A 20,212-nucleotide genomic window follows, 5' to 3' on the forward strand; every position below is an offset into this window, starting at 1 on the left:
AAATTAGCATTTGGCACATAAATTAACATGGAATTTTAACTGAAGGTTTTAATTAGGTCACTTTCAAACAAAGAGTTTGCATCAGAAAATTAGGAGTGGTCTTAGGCAAGTTGGTATCAAAAGAGTTGATTATCTGACATGTTCATGACACTCATAAGAGAACATGAACATCACAGAATCTAATTATCTTCTTCCTTGTAAATTTCATCCCTCTGTAGCTACATGTAAAAGAGATCTAAAGAGATAGGCACAGGCATGGCTGTGTGGTTAAAGAAGCATGCTTACCAACTACATGATTTGGAGTTCAGTTCCATATGTGGCACCTCAGGCAAATGTCTTCTACTATACCCTTTGGTCAGTCAAAGCCTTGTCAGTGGATTTGGTGTGTGTGTGTGTGTGTGTGTGTGTGAGAGAGAGTGTTAAGTGTTTGTATGTTTGTTTCTCCTTGCCTTGGTTCTGTGTGATAGTTGTAAGTATCACTGTCATAGAATCAGTGTCATTTCTGATGTTCTGTGAAAACATGTTTGGCCATGGGGAAATATTACCTTGCTTGGAAAGAGATGAAGAATGGCAGCAGAGAGTATAGCTAGCTATAGAAAAACTGCCTCAATAAACTCCATCTGACCTATTGCAAGCTTGGAAAAACGGACATTAAAATAATAATGATAGCAGTGGTGGCAATGGTAATGATGATGATGAGCTAAACTGATAAAGTGCCAAACACTAAGTGTCTGTGAATTAACACTATTTTCACATTACCCCTGCCCTCACCTTTTCCAAACCCTGTTCTTTGAATAAGATCACTAATATTTTGTTCATGATTTCTTTATCAATTTGGTCTGCAATAGGCCACAACAAGAACATTGTTGTCAATTTTAGCTTCAAGCCAACTATAGCACAAGAATTTATGTAAAATTTTGCCTCATGGTAAGCTGCGGCATCAAATGAACTTCTAAATCCTTCTGGTCTTCATAAATTACCATATATTAGTCACATATGTCACACATATTAGTTACATTTGTAAATATGTGTGTGTATGTATATACACACATATATACATGCGTGTATGTGTGTGTTTACATATAGGCACAGGTGTGGTTATATGGTTAAGAAGCTTGCTTTCCAACTGTGTCATCTTGGGTTAGGTCAAACCATGCAGCACCTAGGATACATGTCTCTTACTGTAATACCAGGCCAAACAAAACTTTGGAAATGGATTGGAAGATAGAAACCGAAACAAGAAGTGATGTCAATTACTCCAAGAAACACATGTAGACAACATGTATTTTTTTAATATACATAAGATATATTTATCAGTTAATATAAGTATATATATTAAATGTCTTGTGCTTCTATTAGAAAGCAGTGTATATGTGTGTGTAACAGAGAAAGAGAGAGAGAGATGATTATGTCATCATATATCAAAAATTTAATTGTGCTTAAATGTATATGTATGTGTAAATAATGTGTGTGTATAACAGTAACAAGACATTTAGTGGAGGTGAGATATGCTGTGACACCAGGTCAAATGAAAAAAGCAGACAACAAAATCACATGACCAACAGAGAAAAGAAAATGCTTTCTTTGCCTGTTGTTGTGGTTTACAAGAAACATCACCATAGTAATGTTCCTTGTAACATTCCTAACACTTCTTCCTAATGCCAACCACTCCGAGAGTGTAGTGGATGCTTTTACGTGCCACTGGCACGAGGGCCAGACAGGCAGTACTGGCAATGGCCATGCTCAAATGGTGTTTTTTCATGTCACCTGCCACAGGGGGCAGTCCAGCGGCACTGGCAACAACCTCGCTCGAATATTTTTTCACATGCCACCGGCACAAGTGCCAGTAAGGCGATGCTGGTAACGATCACGCTCGAATGGTGCTTTTTACGTGCCACCGGCACAGAAGCCAGTTAGTTGCTCTGGCAACAATCACACTCGGATGGTGCTCTTAGCGCTCCACTAGCACGGATGCCAGTCTTCAAATTTGATTTCGATTTCACTTGCCTCAACAGGTCTTCACAAGCAGAGTTTAGTGTCCATATTATAGAAATTTGTCCCAACTACTTTAATGACTCCAGAAGTATTATTGTTGTCTCTTGGAGAAGCATAGCACTCTATTAGAGTCTTTGCAATTTTGAACTAAAGATTACTTTTGATAAATTATTACTGATACGTCCACCATTATTTATTGAAGGATTTCCAAATTCCCATTGGCAAAAATGGCTTATTTTATACAGAGCCAGATTTATAGGGTGGCCTCCCCAACTCCCTGGCTAGATATTGGTGGGGAGGCTGCTATGCAGGATATGTAGTACTCAGTATAGGGTGGCCCCCATCTCCCAGCAATCAGGCATGAAAAGGCTCTCTTTCAATATACAAGGCTAAGTCAAAAATTATCCGCATCTTCACCATAACATATCTTTATAATTGTCACACTGCCTTCTGTGCATGCATGCTTATAGTTGGTACTATTGTGGTCATGTGATCGAAGTTTAAGCCACTCCTCTAGCAATGTGCATCAAAGAAGAACAAAGATCAGTGATCTCTTGAGCTTGCTGAATCTTCTTATCAGTGGTGGTGGCTGATGCTGCTCCCTCATTGTGCATCTCACTTGTCTAGCCACTTTTAAACTTCTTGATCCACTCATACACTCTTCTACGTGAAAGTGCACTGTCCCCATAAAAGAATTTCGTCATCTGACACACCTTCCAACCAGAGAAATTAGATCACTGCTCTTTGTTCTTCTTTGGTGCACATAGCTAATGGAGCAGCCATGCTTATACTATAAAACCAGAAAGAAATCTGATGTGATCAGGCTCAAATTTTGATCACATGACCACAATAGTACCATCTAAAAGCACGCATACGCAGAAGGCAATGTGACAATAATAAAGATATGTTATGATGAAAGTGCAAATAATTTTTGACTTCCCCTTGTACAAAGGTGTCTTCACTTCTTAAAAAATGAAATGGATTCTCTTTTATGATAAATAACCATAGATTTTGTCACCTTAGAGACACCAATAAATTCAATTAAAAAACAGTTTACTACCCAGTCCCAAAGCAGCTTGGGTATTGTAGCTACTTTTGGGACAGAAACAGAGAAAAGGGAAACAACAGAACACTCCTGAAAAGGTATGAATGTACATATGTATGTATGTATGTATGTATGTATGTATGTATGTATGTATGTATGTATGTATTGGGTTGGTGCATAATTAGTGCAGCTTTTTCGATAAATTTTATTCAACAAAAACAATGACAACATGTAACAAAAACATCTTTAAATGATTATTCTGGAGCATATTTACCCTCTACTTCAATTACTGCTTCCCATTTGCTTGGCAGACCATCATTTAAAGATGCTTTTGTTAAACATTGTTATTGTTTTTGCTGAATAAAAGTTGTTGAAAAAAGCTGCAATAATTATGCACCAACCCAATATGTATGTATCTGCTAGTGTTTGTGAGTGTGTTTGTATGTGTAAGTATGAATTTATATAAAAATAAAGAGGTTGATATAAAGTTATTGTCTCTAGGTCAAATTCCTCTTTCAATGCATGACTTAGCAATGACATTTCTTGACATATGCACACACTTACACACATATTGCTACTTTTAAACTTAGTGAGGTATTATGAACTAGTTTTATTTTGAATTTAGTTTTAATCATAAAATTACATCTCTCAACTGCTAAAAGCATTTTTTTTTGTCTGCTTTAGAATTATTGTATGTATGTTCAAATGTTTTTCATGAAATCAAATCTTTCTTAGTTTTGTTTGTATTTTTCTTCATTCTGTCAAACACTTGAAATTACTAAATGGAAGTGGGCAAAATGAATAATTTCCAATTTCTTGTTATTTTCTCCATACCAGTTTTTGACCATTGCGTTGCAAGTCTTATATTCCAATTTTGTACCATTGTATCCTCCTTGAAAGTAAAACTTGGTCAGTATAGTATAAGTTGTTGAAGTTGAGAGTGTTTAAAACATTGGTGACAGGTACATTTTTTGCAAGAAATTTTTCCTCAACTTTTTGACCTGATTGTAATTGGGGTAGCTAATAAAATATCTAGGTAATTTTGGGTGTTTAACCCTTTCATTACTGTATTTAGTAAAATAACTTAGTTATCATTTAGCTAGTTGCAGGAACATAAATTGTGACTTAGGTTTGGTGGAAGATTTTAATTCAAAACAAGACATTTGTGCTCAGAGCCAGAACCAGTTTCAGCCAGGTTGGTAACGAAAGGGTTAACCTTCAATATTCTTTTCCCTGCTGGATTCTACATAAATTTTTCCCACACTAATATCTAATTTGATAATCTTTAAGATTCCAAAAAGAAAATATCTAAATTGGAGCAAAATGAGTAATGAATAATTTTAATAATTTCTTCTCTTTAATTGCATCATCTTTGTCATCATCATCATCATCATCGTTTAACATCCGCTTTCCATGCTGGCATGGGTTGGATGGTTTAACTGAGGGCTGGCAAGCCAGAAGGCTGCACCAGGCTCCAAACCGATCTAGCAAAGTTTCTACGGCTGGATGCCCTTCCTAATGCCAACCGCTCTGAGAGTGTAGGTGGATAAATATATTAGGAAGCTACATAGAAGATTTAGTTAAGTTTCATTAATTTCATATCATGTGCTGTTTTTACACAATGCTCTTTCATTTGACTAAGATATATAAATTTCTTATTGTATTTCTGATCTTTCTGACGTCTAAGATTGGATGTTCATGTGTATGAATCTTTTTTCAAATGTAATTCTGGAGAACTGAAGAGGCAAATTTACTTTTTGTCTTACTCATTCTGCTTTGCCTAAATTTGTCTTCTTATATGCTCAATGAGAACAGTGAAATAGTGTTCTGAAAACTATTATAGTTTTTACTGCATTTAGAGAAGGTCTTTGCTTAGCTGATGTAGTTTTGGCAAGGCAGTGAACATTTCTTAAAAATACATTTTCTTCAAAGTCAAAAATGCAGTAAATATTGCTCGTTGTGCCCCACCTACTCCTAATGGAAACTGGAAAACTCAACTTTTGGAATACCTGTCCCATATATGTTTGAATTTCCTTATTTTTGTTGGGGTTTCCGCTTTTTTGTTTTTTATGCACAGCAAAACAATGAAGAGAGGCCATTTTGAAAGAAGAATTTTAAAAATCCATGTCTTTTAAATGTTGGTGTCTCTACCACCACTCCCACCCCCTCACACACACACTCATCGTGCCTATGGAACAGCAACAACCACTAAAATGATATTTTTGCTTTTTTTTGTAATTTTTTGTCATTTTATCATATTCTGCATTCTGAAACATTTGTAACATGCATTAAAAGGAAAAAATCTTAGTCCTTCTTCCCTCCTTCATTGTACTTTTTACAGTGAAGTAAAAGTCAAATACTGCAAGAGGATGTGTGAAAAAGGAAATTTGAATTTTGAAAAGTCTATCTATAAAGCTAAAACTGCATTAACAATAGCCACCTTTCTTGTTTTTATGTGTTTTACCTATATTATATTGAAGATATGAAAATGTATGCTTTTACAAGTGAATAGATATGTCAAGCATTCCTAATATCAAAATTGAAAAGATAAATAGGTAACACAATTTTTTAAGTTTTCTTTGCCTGTTTATTAAATCTCATTGGTTATCTATATTTTTATGAGTGTCTACAAACACTTTTGCCTGTTACCGGATGCAACATTTTAATAAGAAGTTATGAACCATGAAGTTTAGGAGTAGGTCATGTGTTTATAGCCAACTGGTAAAAGTAGCTAACATGTGTGGAGTTTCTGTGAAGTTTTGTCTTCAAATTCTGGTGATAAAGTATTGTTGATATATATATGTATATATATATATATATATATATATATAAACATCAAAATAAAAATCAAATGGAAATTGTAGTTGTGACACCTGTGCCAGCGCCGCCTTGACTGGCGTCCGTGCCGGTGGCACGTAAAAAGCACCAACTGATCATGGCCATTGCCAGCCTCCTCTGGCCCCTTTGCCAGTGGCATGAAAAAAGCACCCACTACACTCATGGAGTGGTTGGTGTTAGCAAGGGCATCCAGCTGTAGAAACACTGCCAGATCAGACTGGAGCCTGGTGCAGCCTCCCGGTTTCCCAGACCCTGGTTGAACCATCCAACCCATGCTAGCATGGAGAACGGACATTAAACGATGATGATATATATATATAGCTTTATGTAATCTGGTTACATCTTTTGAGTACAATTAGAAAACTAGAAAAGCACTCAGAGAGCGCAGACCTCCGCCAAGCAGCTCATTTCCACCCATATACATGCATGCTAAAAATCGCCCAATTTCCCAAATCAACACCAGCAAAAACATAACCTCCTTGGTGAGGTTAAAAAATAAAAAATAACACAGCCATATGATTAAAAAAAAAATCCTTTTAAAAACAGGTATCATCTGAAGCAGTTATAATACATCACTGACAACAGCAAGCTAGTTTCACCATACAACTAAAAAGAAACAGCAATTACCTAAAACTTGAGTGATACATGCACAACATCATGGTCGGAAAAGTAACAGTCAGTTACGGTGACTTGTGGATGCCGATCCTGGTTCACATAAACATGATCTAGCAGGCTTCCATAGTCGGTGGTGGGTTTTTGGACTAGTTGGTCGAACCCAAACTGGTTCATAGTTGTCAATATCTCATGGTTTGGGGAATCAAGGAGATCCACATTGAAATCACCAAGGACGATGGTCAGATGATTCCTTGGCAAAGATAAAAGAGGTATTTGTCTACTTACGAAACTAAACCTACCTAACTACTTTACATCCCTCTGTGGTCAGTATAGTATCAATCATCCCTCAAGAGTCCATAGATACGTGAGTAAAATTACTAATAGAGAAACGAAAATAAAACTTTGGAAACGGCAATGCCACCATAGGTAACGTGGAAACAATGAACGTGTTTTCAAGGGAGATAATCAAAGAATGTAACATTGTAATATTTCATGTAAAGTAAATATAACAAAAATAAATCCTTCAAGAATCCATAAAAATTCCCAGACCATTACCAAAATTTCATCATATGTTTCTTGTGCCATTACCAACTTTTTCTGCAAGTTTCATCAAATACCGTTCACAATTTTTTGAGTTATTTTGCACACAGACAGACAAACCAACGCCAATGAAAATATAACTTCTTTCCTTGGTGGAAGTAATTCGTTCTATTTTGAATAACAAATGACCTACAAGAATAAACTTTGCCGTGATTCATATATTTGTAGCTAAATATATTTATTTCCTTATTTGTCCTGCTAATATGTAATAGTATGAGGAAGGGATATACATAGAGTGACCTGAACAACCACAACAACAAGAACAAAAAACCTTAGGAATGAGAACCCAGGTTCAAAATTTCCCCAAGACACCTGACAAAGGCTGGAGGGTATATGAGCCGAAATGTGTTAACAACAAACAAGATGACAAATATCCATCAAATGTAAATAATGTACATAATTCCTCATCTCTTAAATATAGAACTGTAACACAGTTCAGTGGTAAAAGTAACAAAGAGGGCCATAAGTTCAGCACATTTTAGGGATGAAAATTTCCAAGCTCTTCAAAGTATCTTCAACTGAAATTAAATTTTTCTTAAACTACACATATGCAATATATCTTATGTTTGATGCATTTATTTAAACCTAGCATCAGCTTATTTTAAAATATTATCAGTTCACAAACATCTTTGACAGCATGTGTGTGTGTGTATGTGTGTGTAGATATATGATATACATTTGGTCAAAATGCAATTTATCAAAAACAATTGATCAAAAAAAAAAAAAGAAAAACATTCAATCAGCTTAACAGTTGTTCATATCAGCAATTAATTAAATTATAGCAAGTAGTAAAATTATTTCTTTCAGAAAAAGGTTGTCACGTTTTATTTAATTAAAAAAAAAAAAAAGATGATTAAAATATATAAAACAATTTATGAATGGGCAAAAAGAATATGAGGATTCTAGGTGCAGGAGTGGCTGTGTGGTAAGTAGCTTGCTTATCAATCACATGGTTCCAGGTTCAGTCTCACTGCATGGCACCTTGGGCAAGAGTCTACTACTATAGCCTCGGGCCAACTAAACCCTCGTGAGTGGATTTGGTAGAAAGAAACTGGAATAAGCCCGTTGTATATATATATATATATATATATATATATACATGTGTGTGTCTCTGTTTGTCCCCCCAACATCACTTGACAAGCGATGTTGGTGTGTTTACGTCCCCATAAATTAATGGTTTAGGCCGATAGAATAAAAGTGTGCAAAAAAGTTCACTGCCTCAATTCCAGAGGAAACTTCTGTAGCTGTTTATGAACGGTTTGTCAAAAACATGAGAATCTAATGCGTTCTTGTTATTCCATTGAACTGCTAATTTCTTTGTGCAGCAAAAATCGTTAGCACCATTTTCAAATATTGATTCAATTACCACAGATTTTGAACCAGCATTGATAAAGGTCATAAAGCAACATTAACAGTAAACATTAAAAAAAAACACATTTGCATGCACAAACACACATGCATATATTCTTTTATTCTTTTACTTGTTTCAGTCATTTGATTGCAGCCATGCTGGAGCACTGCCCTTAGCCGAACAAATCAACCGAAGGACTTATTCTTTGTAAGCCTAGTACTTATTCCATTGGTCTTTTTTGCCAAACTGCTAAGTTACAGGAAAGTAAACACGCCAACATCAGTTGTTAAGTGATGGTAGGAGGACAAACAAAGACATAAATATATACATATATATATATATATTCTTTTTTCCTTCCTCTTTTTACTTGTTTCAGACATTTGACTACAGCCATGCTGGAGCACTGCCTCTAGTCGAGCAAATCGACCCCAGAACTTATTCTTTGTAAGCCTAATACTTATTCTATTGTTCTCTTTTGCCGAACTGCTAAGGTACAGGAACATAAACACACCATCATTGGTTGTCAAGCAATAGTGAGGGGGACAAACATAGACACACAAACACACACACACACACACTCACACATACAGACACACACATACACACACACACACACATATATATATGTATATATATACAACAGGCTTCTTTCAGTTTCCATCTACTAAATCCACTCACAAGGCTTTGGTCAGCCCGAGGCTATAGAAGAAGACACTTGCCCAAGGTGCTATACAGTGGGACTGAACCTAGAACCATGTGGATATCTATCTATGTGTGTTTGCATGTGTACATATAATAATAATAATAATAATGAAATTATTGTATACAGTGCTCAGGTGCACCAGAACTTGTCAAAAGTGCATATAAAGCATATGCAGTAATGTACAAATGTCTGGGAAGTGAACAGTGTATGAGTCAGATACATGCTTGCATGTGTATGGAGGGGAGAAAATCAGGTGTAGTGTTGGCAAATCTCAGGAAGCGTGGAAGTTTTGAAGGATGTAGTGCTCCAACAACAAACAACTGATGCCGGCAGTTTGTTCCATACTTCAGCAACTCTTAGCATGATGTGTATATGTATGTATGTATGTATATATCATTTATCTTTGAGTTTAAAACTTAAATTCTTGAGACAGTTGAAGCTGATAGCTAACAAAGTGACAAGACTTTTTGAGTTAAGCGGGTTCCCAGTGTTTGTAAATATGTGATTGTGTTCCATGCTGCTTGAACTTCCAGGGCATACACCAAAGTGTTTGAATCTATCCACCCAAGAATCTCACATGGAGAATTTTTGAATGTCTTACAAATTTTTGCTTTTCAGCTAGCAGACTGGATTTGGAGAATCCGTGTCCTGTATGTATGCTAGCTATATTAACTATTGCTTAACCATTTTCTTACACCGTCTCCAATGAAGGAATATATAAAATATCCTTCTCTTTATAAATATATATATATATATATATATATATATATATATATATATATATAATATAGGTGGCTAATTCGCAATTTTACGACTTAAAGGCAGAAATATATATGTCACTAAAGTGAACAAGGTCGCTAATCAGCAGATAGATCTAGATCACTAATGATTTTACATTTTGATGCTTAATGCATCTTAACACTCGTCAGTGGCTCTCACTGTGCCTTGGGTTAAACACATCTCGCACTGTCAGCTTATGAGATTTCTGTTGAAATCATACGCTATTCAGCTCAGTGACGTATATATTTCTGCCATTAGGTTGTAAAATGTAGCCACCCATATTATTTATAATTTTCAATTTCACCATTTATGAAACCAGCATATGATTTCAACAGAACTCTTATAAGGTGAGGTGGGTTTAACCTTAGGCATGGTGAGAGCGTTAAGGTGCGTTAAGCATCAAAATGCAAAATCATCGGTGATCTGGCTATATTGGCAACTGTAGTGCGATTGTCTCCCTTGTCAGTTCATTAAGATAGTGCTTTTGTGGCTATTGAATTGTTTTGACTCTTATTTCTAACAATACTGGTGTTGATTAGTGAGGTATATATATATATACACACACACACACACACACAAATATGAGTGAGCCCACATCTGCATTGTTGAAGGTAAGGATGTCAGTGCATAGGTGCATCTTATTGGCTTAGCTTCTTGAATGTTTTATATATTTGAGACAGTATTTCTACTAGCTTGTTGCTGTAATCCCTTAATTAGGTTCTTTCTGGTTTTATGAAAACCATCTTCTCAAGGTCGATGCCGAGGAAGATAGTTGCATAACCAAGTAAATACTCCAATGATAACTGATAAAAATCTAAAGTTACAGTCTGAATGGAGTAGCTACAAATTTCTCATCAGTTCAGCAGAGATATTATCTTTTTCTCCAATCTTTAAGATCAAATTAACTTTTTATGGGTAACTGATTTCAACTGCTGTACATAATGTCTTTCATTATGCTTACATTTTATTGAAATGCTGTCAGGGACATTCAGCTAGTAATCTTTCATGTTATATGTGATTATGCCCTCTACATCTCTGTAGCTTCTTATATTTGTTTTCTCAAGATGATCCTTTCTCTGGATTTCATTATAAATTGTTTTTGCCATAACATCATGTTTCATGGAAAGTAACACTGTGATGTGGGTGACCTCTGCTATGTAAATTCCACAGAGTCTACAATGTTTGTTACATCTAGGTGGCACCTTCCCTGCATGCCTATCCATTTTGTACATCAGATATGAGGTGGTATCAAAAAGTTCCTGGACTAGTTCTGTAGCATGCCAACAGATGGCAGCACATGGTTGCATGCACAGTGAGAGCTAGCAGTGACCTTTATGAGGTGGTATCAAAAAGTTCCTGGACTAGTTCTGTAGCATGCCAACAGATGGCAGCACATGGTTGTATGCACAGTGAGAGCTAGCAGTGACCTTTATGAGGCAGAGTGCTGAGTGACATCACTATGTTTACTTAACATGTGAAATTTGTGTTTTTGTGATCACGTGTATGCTGTAGTCTGCGATTTTGTCATAGATAGTAACAAAGAGCCAACATGAAATTTTGCATTAAACTTAAGAAGTCTGCTACAGAGACATTGAGCATGCTTTGGCAAGCTTACACCGACAAGGCAATGGGTCATATGCAGTGTTTTGAGAGGCATGGATGCTTCACAAGCAGAAGAATATCCCCGAGTGTTACCCTCGGAAATGTGGTATTGTGCATCGAGAATTCTTCCCTCAGAGCCAGACTGTTAATCAAGAGTTCTACTGCAGCTTTTTGAAGCGTTTGAGGGAGGACATTTGGTGAAAGTGACCAAATCTGTGGAGCACAAAGAATTGGTTTCTTCATGACAATACACAGTCATTGAATTCTCCTCTCTCATGAGTTTCTTGCCCAAGACAACATGGTATCACTTTCACACCTGCCCTATTCGCCAAATTTAACACGTGAGGACTTCCATCTCTTCTCCAAGATGTAAATGCAGCTCAAAGGTTGCTGTTTTAACACCGTTGTCAAGATCCAGAGTGAATCGCAGAAGGTCCTTGACTCGTTTATGGAAAACGATCTCCAGGCCAGATTACAAAAGTGGCAGGATTACAGGGACTGGTGTATTGCTGAGCAAGGTGACTATTTCGAAAATGATATTAAAACTTAGGTAAATAAGTTATTTTTTATTAAGTATATCTAGTTCTGGAACGTTTTGATACCACCTCATATTTTGTTGCTATTTCCTTTATTTTTTTATCTCCTTTCTCTTCCTCCCCCCACTCTCTCGCTTCCCCTTTTCTCTCTCTTCTCTCCCTTCTATCCTCTCTTTTGTTCTCGCAACACAATGGTGAATTACTAGATGAGCAGATGATGGAAACATTTTGTTGAAATTTTGTTGCAAATTCCATTGAAATTGAAATCTGTATATATATAAAAGGCATGATGTGTGTGTGTGTGTGTGTGTGTGCGTGTGTGCGTGTGTGTGTGTGTGTGTACATGAATGTAAATTATGCACGTCCACAAAATAGCACGCATGTTGCTCAAATTTTAGGAGGACATTCGTCACGATCCTAGCTGTATTTTCATCAAATTATTTTCCCCCGAGGCAGCAGCAAATAACAGTAAAAATAATTTTGAGCCATAACTTTTAAACATTTTTCAAGTCGAAGAAATACGCCATTTGCAAATATGAGTTAAGTCTCCTTCTAGCGATGGTGTAAAGAGAGGGAGAGAGAGAACAGATTTTTAAAATTTCGTAGGGGTTGTTATGTATGTATGTATGTGTGAATGCGTACAAAACACATGTATGCTGACAATTTGATTGGGAAATCCCAATCAAATTGTCAGCAACTCATTTTCAGCCAAAAGTTTAACAATTTCAACGCTCAAATTTGACGTCGATGTTACTTAGTTTGGTTTGAAATAAAGAGCTTGACTAGCTTAATAATCCTAACTTAAACCCGAGCAAAGCCGGGCTATACTGCTAGTAAAAAATATATTAGAGGCAAGATGAGCAATCATTTTGTAAGGAAATTGAATTCCACAAATTTGGGCTACAGGTTGCAATAATATATGTCCTACAAAGTGAGAGCTGTTATTTCAATTGTGGATTACTCTGGCTACCAATTTTGCAGTCACTTTGAAAGGAATATATGTGTAACAGAAGTGATTTATTTGGTACAGTTACCAATTGTAATGGTATAAATTGATTTAGTAAACATTATTTTATAAACAATATTATGATGATGTTGTCAGCAACAGTTGTGACGATAAGAGTTTGTTATTAAAATTGCAAGTTGTAAAATGTGTATGCAACAATGCATGAAGTTTTAAGAAAAGTATTTATTTACAGTTACATTATAAATACCTAGCCTCGACGGGCAGGTTGATAAATCCAAAAGCAGGCGAAAGTAAAGTTTGCTGTGGTAGAATGTTTTCTTTACATAGTTTTACATATATGTATAGTTAGTAGTAATCCACAGACAGTGATAGAATGTTGTTGTAGGAGAACAGAATTAGAGCTAGAGAGAATTGTATGGTGTGGAACGTTGTCTCACAGTTGCTGTCTCCCTCTGACCAAGGTTGGTCAGCCAGACCTCGTTTAGTTGTCACCAGTTGGTGACTAACTGATTTTTGCTTGGGATGTGCTTGCTTATATTAAGATCCAGAAGGATATATATATCATTGAGAACAATAGATTAGTTGGTGGTCTTGTTATCTATTCTAGCTTTTGGTGAAGTAGAAGAGGTTAGGAAGGGTCAAGTGGTGAAGACATTAATTTCGGCCTAGCATATGTAAATACTGCTGTCAGAGAAAAAAACCATTGTTCCACCGTAGGAAAAGTTCTGTAGCAGTGTTGATTTAAATTTGGCTATGTTGGATCGAATCCAACTCATGCATACAGTATTCGCTACTTATGCACAACTTTTGTCTCATACATCTTGTCTACTTCGTGACCTATTTTGGTGGAGTTGTTATATTACTAATCATCAGTCAGAAAGTACTTATGGAGAAGCTCTTTGCCATCTCTAATCATGAACGTTGGAAAGGCATCATGTATGCAGATCCATGACTGGACTTCAGCAATTGGGGGGAAGGGGGGAATATGTATGTATGTATGTATGTATGTATGTATGTATGTATGTATGTATGTATGTATGTCCGTCCGTACTTACATATGTAGGGGGAGCAGTTAAGAGGGTGTCAGGGAAATGTTGAACTTCAGTTGGATATGATACAATAAATTAGTGATGAATTTATTGCTTGGACGTACGCATGTATTTAATTTTCTTCTTTTCCGACTTACTGTCATTTCCTTCATCACTCTTCCCGTCTCTATCTCAAGCGCCCCTTCCGTTTACATTTTCACTTTCCCTTTTAATATTGTCTATCTCCATTTCTCCCCCTCTCCCTCTCTCTACTATTAATTCTACTCCTCTTGTTTCCGTCTCTCTTTTCCTCACCTCTTCCACCTTTTCCTCAATCAATTAACTTCCCTTTTCCTTTTTCTTTCTTTCATTCTCCCTCTTCCTATCTCATTCAATCTCTTTTTCGTTTTATGTATGTAAATCCTATTCAAATCTATATTACGTTTTTCCTCTCTCTCTCTCTCTCTCTCTCTCTCTCTTCTTTTTATTTTTTATCTCCTTTCTCTTTCTCCGCCCCCCACCCCACTCTCTCGCTTTCCCCTTTTCTCTCTCTTCTCTCCCTTCTATCCTCTCTTTTGTTCTCGCAACACAATGGTGAATTACTAGACGAGCAGACGATAGATACATTTTGTTGAAATTTTATTGCAAATTCCATTGAAATTGAAATAAAAAATAAATTAGAAGCAAGATGAACAATCATTTTGTAAGGAAATTGAATTCCATAAATTTGGGCTACAGGTTGCAATAATATATTTATTGACTAGAACTACCTCACCAACTATCTCATTCATAAAAGCCAGCAGATGGAGATGTAGCTAAAAGCTCCCTGTCTCCATTCAGTGGACGCCGATGGCTTCATGTATCGTGCCTTCAAAATGTTCATTTATTGATCGCAGTTCGCCCAGCACACGCCTCAACTACTGTCTGTTATGTATAAAACAAAGTGATGTATGTAACTGTGTGAGATCATGTACGTATCCCTGCGATAGTGTGTTTCTATATATGTGTGTGTGTGTGTTTACGTATGTGTGTGTTCAGAATCAAAAAAGGGTGAGACGTGCCGGGGAAGAAAGCGCAAAAGAGCAATAGACAACAAGGAACGTGGAGGAAATATAAATACGCACGCACACACACATACACACTAGCTGAGTAGCCCGTTGTTGCTGGGTAATTTTCACACTAGGAATGCCTTGGCGGACTTTCAGAATAGTACACCCACATAAGTTGGATTTTGCCCCGTTTTGGTGGAGATTTTTCAAAACATTTTTCATCACATCCTTGCAAAATGATGGGGTGGAAGCATTTTATGGAAAAATTTTTTTGAGAATTTATTAATCCGCCCCTCCTCCTTCCGGATCGATTTTGTCGATTTTTTTTTTTTTTGCACTACACACTTAAAAACAATGGGAAACGCTTCTGCAGTGAAAGAGAATAAAATTAGAAAATTTAGGAATTTTTTTCAAACCTTTTCTGTACCGGTTTTGATTTTTTTTTTTTTTGCACTTCGTCCTTAAAAGCGATGAGAGACGCCTTGAGGGTTAAAAGTGGTGGTGGGGGGGTTTAGAAATCGGTGGTCACCATTACAATCTCCACTTGTAGATACAGATACACACACACACATTCACTAATTGATCACCATTTACAAAAACAATGTTCATGCCTAATATACTATCACTAAGGCACTAGCACACCCATGTCAAAAATACCCACAGCTTTATTAATGATAGAAAATGGCATATAAAAACAATGAAAGAAACCATTGCTAAGTGTCAGCAATGAAATAAATATATGTTATATACACAGAACTGAAGCACTTGAAGAATCAGCTACAGTTGTAATGTCTTGGTTGAAAATATCACCCACATAATGAGTGTGTGTGTATGTATATATATATATATATATATATATATATATAAAACTCTAGTTGTGTGAGTGTCTGTCCCCTTCGATTTAGATTCCTAACTCCTCCCACATTTTGCGGTGCAGTTTAACCAAATTCGGTTATCTTATAGTCGTGATTCATATCGAGCCCGTCTGGCTATTAGCGCGCATCAACGATGAGTCTACGATTTTAAAAATAATTTAACATCATTTTTTATTCCATTTTAATGCATAATTTTTCGTGTGTCGATGGCAGCGGAGTTGGCGTCCACGCTCACATCTGCACCTGTTTGCTTCTCCCCCTTCCCTCCCTCGTGAAGCTGTGGGGAAGGGAGTGTAAGGAAATCAACGTCGTAATGCGTTGTCAAGGAGACCAGCGTTCTTTTAGAACAACGACTTCATGGCTTGAAGACACCAAAACAGAAATGGCTAAGAAAGCCCGAATTGGCATCTATAAGGGAAGTAACTCTCTAAAAATGCTTATATAGTTATTTCCCTTACAAACCCAAGCAACGCCGGGCGATACTGCTAGTATATATATAAATATAAATATATATATATATTAAGGAGATATACTTGCATAACGAGTGACTTGATCTGAGATTGTGTGCTGAAACGAAAACAATTGCAGCGTGGAAGGTGTTTATAAGCCATTTAAGAAACATGGCTTATAAACACCTTCCACGCTGCAATTGTTTTCGTTCAGCACACGATCTCAGATCAAGTCACTCGTTATGCAAGTATATCTCCTTTATATATATCATCATCATCATCATCCTCATTCAACTTCTACTTTCCATGCTGGCATGGGTTGGACAGTTAGACTGAAACTGGTAAGCCAGAGAGCTGTACCAGGTTCCAGTCTGATTTGACATGGTTTCTATGACTGGATGCCCTTGTTAATGTCAACCCCTCCTAGAGTGTAATAGGTCCCTTTTACATGCCATTGGTATGGATGCTATTTACATGACACCAGCAATGGTCACAACTATGATTTCATGGGTGCCATTTACATGACCCTGGCAACAACCACCTTTATGGTTTCACTTGGCTTGACAAGTCTTCTCAAGTACAACATATTACAAAGGTCTTGGTCACTTGTCATCACCTTCGTGAAGCCCAACATTCAAAGATCATGCTACTGGCAACAACTATAGTTACAATTTCATGGGTGGCATTTACATGATATCAGCAATGGCCACAATTATGATTTCACTTGGCTTGACGTATCTTCTAAAACACAACATATTGCCAAAGGTCTCAGTCACTAGTCATCACCTTCATGAGGCCCAACATTGGAAGATCATGCTTCACCATCTTGTCCCATGTCTTCCTATTTCTACCTCTTCCACAGATTCCTTCCACAGTTAGACATCGGCACCTCTTTACACAGCTGTTCTTGTCCATATGCATCATATGACCATACCATTGCGTTTGTCTCTCTTGCCCACCTCATCTGATGTCTCTTATGCCCAGTTTTTCTCTCAAGACACTTATGCTCTGTTGTACATGCAAACTAACATTGCACATCCAGCAGAGCATACTAGCTTCATTTCTTTCAAGCTTTTGCATGTCCTCTGTGGTCACAACCCATGTTTCACAGCTGTTCGAACACAGACAACATATAATAATAATGATAATAACAACAACGACAACAACAACAATGATTTCTTTATTAACCACAAGGGTTTACATTAAGAAAAACATTATGGACAGTAGGAGTGGCTGTGTGGTAAGTAGCTTGCTTACCAATCACATGGTTCCAGGTTCAGTCCCACTGCATGGCATCTTGGGTAAGTGTCTTCTACTATAGCCTTTGGCCGACCAAAGCCTTGTGAGTGGATTTGGTAGACGGAAACTGAAAGAAGCCTGTCATATATATGTATATGTATATATATGTATGTGTGTGTCTGTTTGTCCCCCCCCCAACATCGTTTGACAACCGATGCTGGTGTGTTTATGTCCCCATAACTTAGCAGTTCGGCAAAAAGAGACCGATAGAATAAGTACTAGGCTTAGGCGGTGCTGAAGCATGGCTGCAGTCAAATGACTGAAACAAGTAAAAGAGTACAGGACAAAACAAAGAATGTGTGTGTATGCATGTGAGTGTGTGTTGTTATGAGGGTTTTACATGCAAAGAAGACTAACAAAAACCAAACAATAATTGCTCTATTTGAGACAGCTAGGATTTTGAGATTGGTACTTGGGTGTTGAGTATCTTCCATGATATTTAACACTTAAGTGCTAATTTTTTTAGTTCGTGGAAGGAGACCCTGTGAAACCTTTCACAACAGGATGTTGTCCGCTTCCACAGAATTAACCAGAGCAAGTAAGATCAAAAACTCAGAGTAGTAAATAATAACAATAGCAACAATACATGCATGCATGCATGTATTGTTGCTATTGTTATTATGCATGCATGCATGTATGTATGTATGTATGTATGTATGTATGTACGTATGTACGTACGTACGTACGTACGTACGTACGCACGCACGCACGCACGCATGTATGTATGTATGTATGTATGTATGTATGTATGTAGTATGTATGTATGTATGTATGTATGTACGTACGTACGTACATACGTACATACATACATACATACATACATACATACGTATGTATGTACGTACATACATACGTATGTATGTATGTATGTATGTATGTACGTATGTACGTACGTACGTACGCACGCACGCACGCACGCACGCACGCACGCACGCACACACGCACACACACATACATACATACATACATACATACATACATACATACATACATACATACATACATACAATGTTGTACCCACCTCTGAAGATCTAAAAATGAATGGCTTGACAATACAACCTCTACAGTCAGAAGATAATAATATGTATCTTGGACAAGGGGAGAATGTCAGAGATGATGGATCTATAAATAAGGAGAGAACTGAAAATGAGGACTTCAGGAGAGTAAAGAGAACATGGTCATCAGAACTCTTAGCTTACAGCAAACATTGCCCACAACACCTTTGCAGTGCCTGCCTTCACACCTATGTTTAGCCTTTTGAACTGGTCACTACAAGAACTCAAGGAGATAGACGTTCAAACTAGAAAGCCATTCAGTGTTTCAGGAACCTTCAACATCAATGGAGCTGTAGACAGGCTATATTTCCCAACGAAAGATGGTGGTCAATGTCTCAAATCTGTATTGATGTCATATGAAACACATATTGTGACACTGAAACAATATCTGCAGCAGAGTAAAGAGACCAGTAACCATCTTGCCCCAGTTTGTGACCATGAAATCAACAACGTAATTAAGATAGCTAATGAACTTGAGGAGAGGTATGAAATAAGAACTGATACAAATCATTCCCCTAGAAGCATTGGTAAAATCTGTTTATCAGAACAGAATAAAAAAAAAGATGGATGAGTTTACTGAGAAGATAATACTGGGTACTTGGCACATAAAACACAAACCGTAGGAGGGACTGATTATATGAAAAGCTTGGCATGGAACACCAACAAGTTTCTGACATTCCATACTGAAGGCTACCTCCATGCAATCCAAGAACAAGAGATCTCCACCAAGTACCTAAAGCATAAAAAGCAGAAAACATTGACAGACAACAAATGTAGGTTGTGCAGGACCAAAATTGAAGACATCAGCCACATTATTACCAACTGTAAGAGAATGTCTTCCAGAGATTATTTTCCTGTGAGGCGTGATGTGATAGACAGAACAGTCTGGAACAGGATAATAGAAAAGAAAACACCTACAGACAAAGTTGATCGTATTGAGACTGATGAGTCAAAAGAATATTGATGGAACTTAAAAATTAAAACAGCCCGGTCAGATAACTTGCAAATCCGGAACCCAGGATACACTTTCAGCTTCACACCTATTATCATTGGAGCAACAGGTTACATACCGACACTCCTGGAACAAAGTCTGTCTAAACTTAGGATCTTGGGGAGAGAACGCAAATCCTCAATTCATACGCTACAACTGATCATGCTATCTGGGAGTATAAAAACCAGTAAGATCTTAAGATTTGAAGTATGATGATTAAAACAAAATGCTTTCTTTTTCACAACCTTACAAAATGGCCAGTCAAAATTTATTCTAAATTAAATAGAAAAAAAGAACAAATATACTACGTACAAACGTAAGTACACACACACACATACATACATAAGCTTATGTAGCTAAAACAGTTGCATGTAAGAGATAGAATCATTAGAATATTTTGAACGCACGATGTCAGAATATCAGAAAATGTTTCA

The 20,212-nt window shown here is 36.9% G+C and overlaps 1 protein-coding gene and 2 long non-coding RNA genes across 5 annotated transcripts in view; 2 read left to right on the plus strand and 1 right to left on the minus strand.

The window, feature by feature from the left end:
* LOC115215573 (FYN-binding protein 1) overlaps positions 1-20,212 on the plus strand; it is a 282,872-nt gene that overhangs the window by 113,666 nt on the left and 148,994 nt on the right. The gene's annotated exons all lie outside the window — the stretch shown is intronic.
* The window catches only part of LOC118764807, a 41,350-nt gene that overhangs the window by 1,314 nt on the left and 19,824 nt on the right, over positions 1-20,212 (minus strand). The gene's annotated exons all lie outside the window — the stretch shown is intronic.
* The window catches only part of LOC118764808, a 19,150-nt gene continuing 409 nt past the window's right edge, over positions 1,472-20,212 (plus strand). Inside the window, exons 1-2 of the long non-coding RNA XR_005000616.1 lie at positions 1,472-1,626; positions 7,528-7,534. This is a non-coding gene — a long non-coding RNA (uncharacterized LOC118764808). The remainder of the gene's footprint in view (positions 1,627-7,527; positions 7,535-20,212) is intronic.

The sequence above is a fragment of the Octopus sinensis genome, linkage group LG9 (assembly GCF_006345805.1).
Source record: "Octopus sinensis linkage group LG9, ASM634580v1, whole genome shotgun sequence".
Taxonomy (NCBI): Eukaryota; Metazoa; Mollusca; class Cephalopoda; order Octopoda; family Octopodidae; genus Octopus; species Octopus sinensis.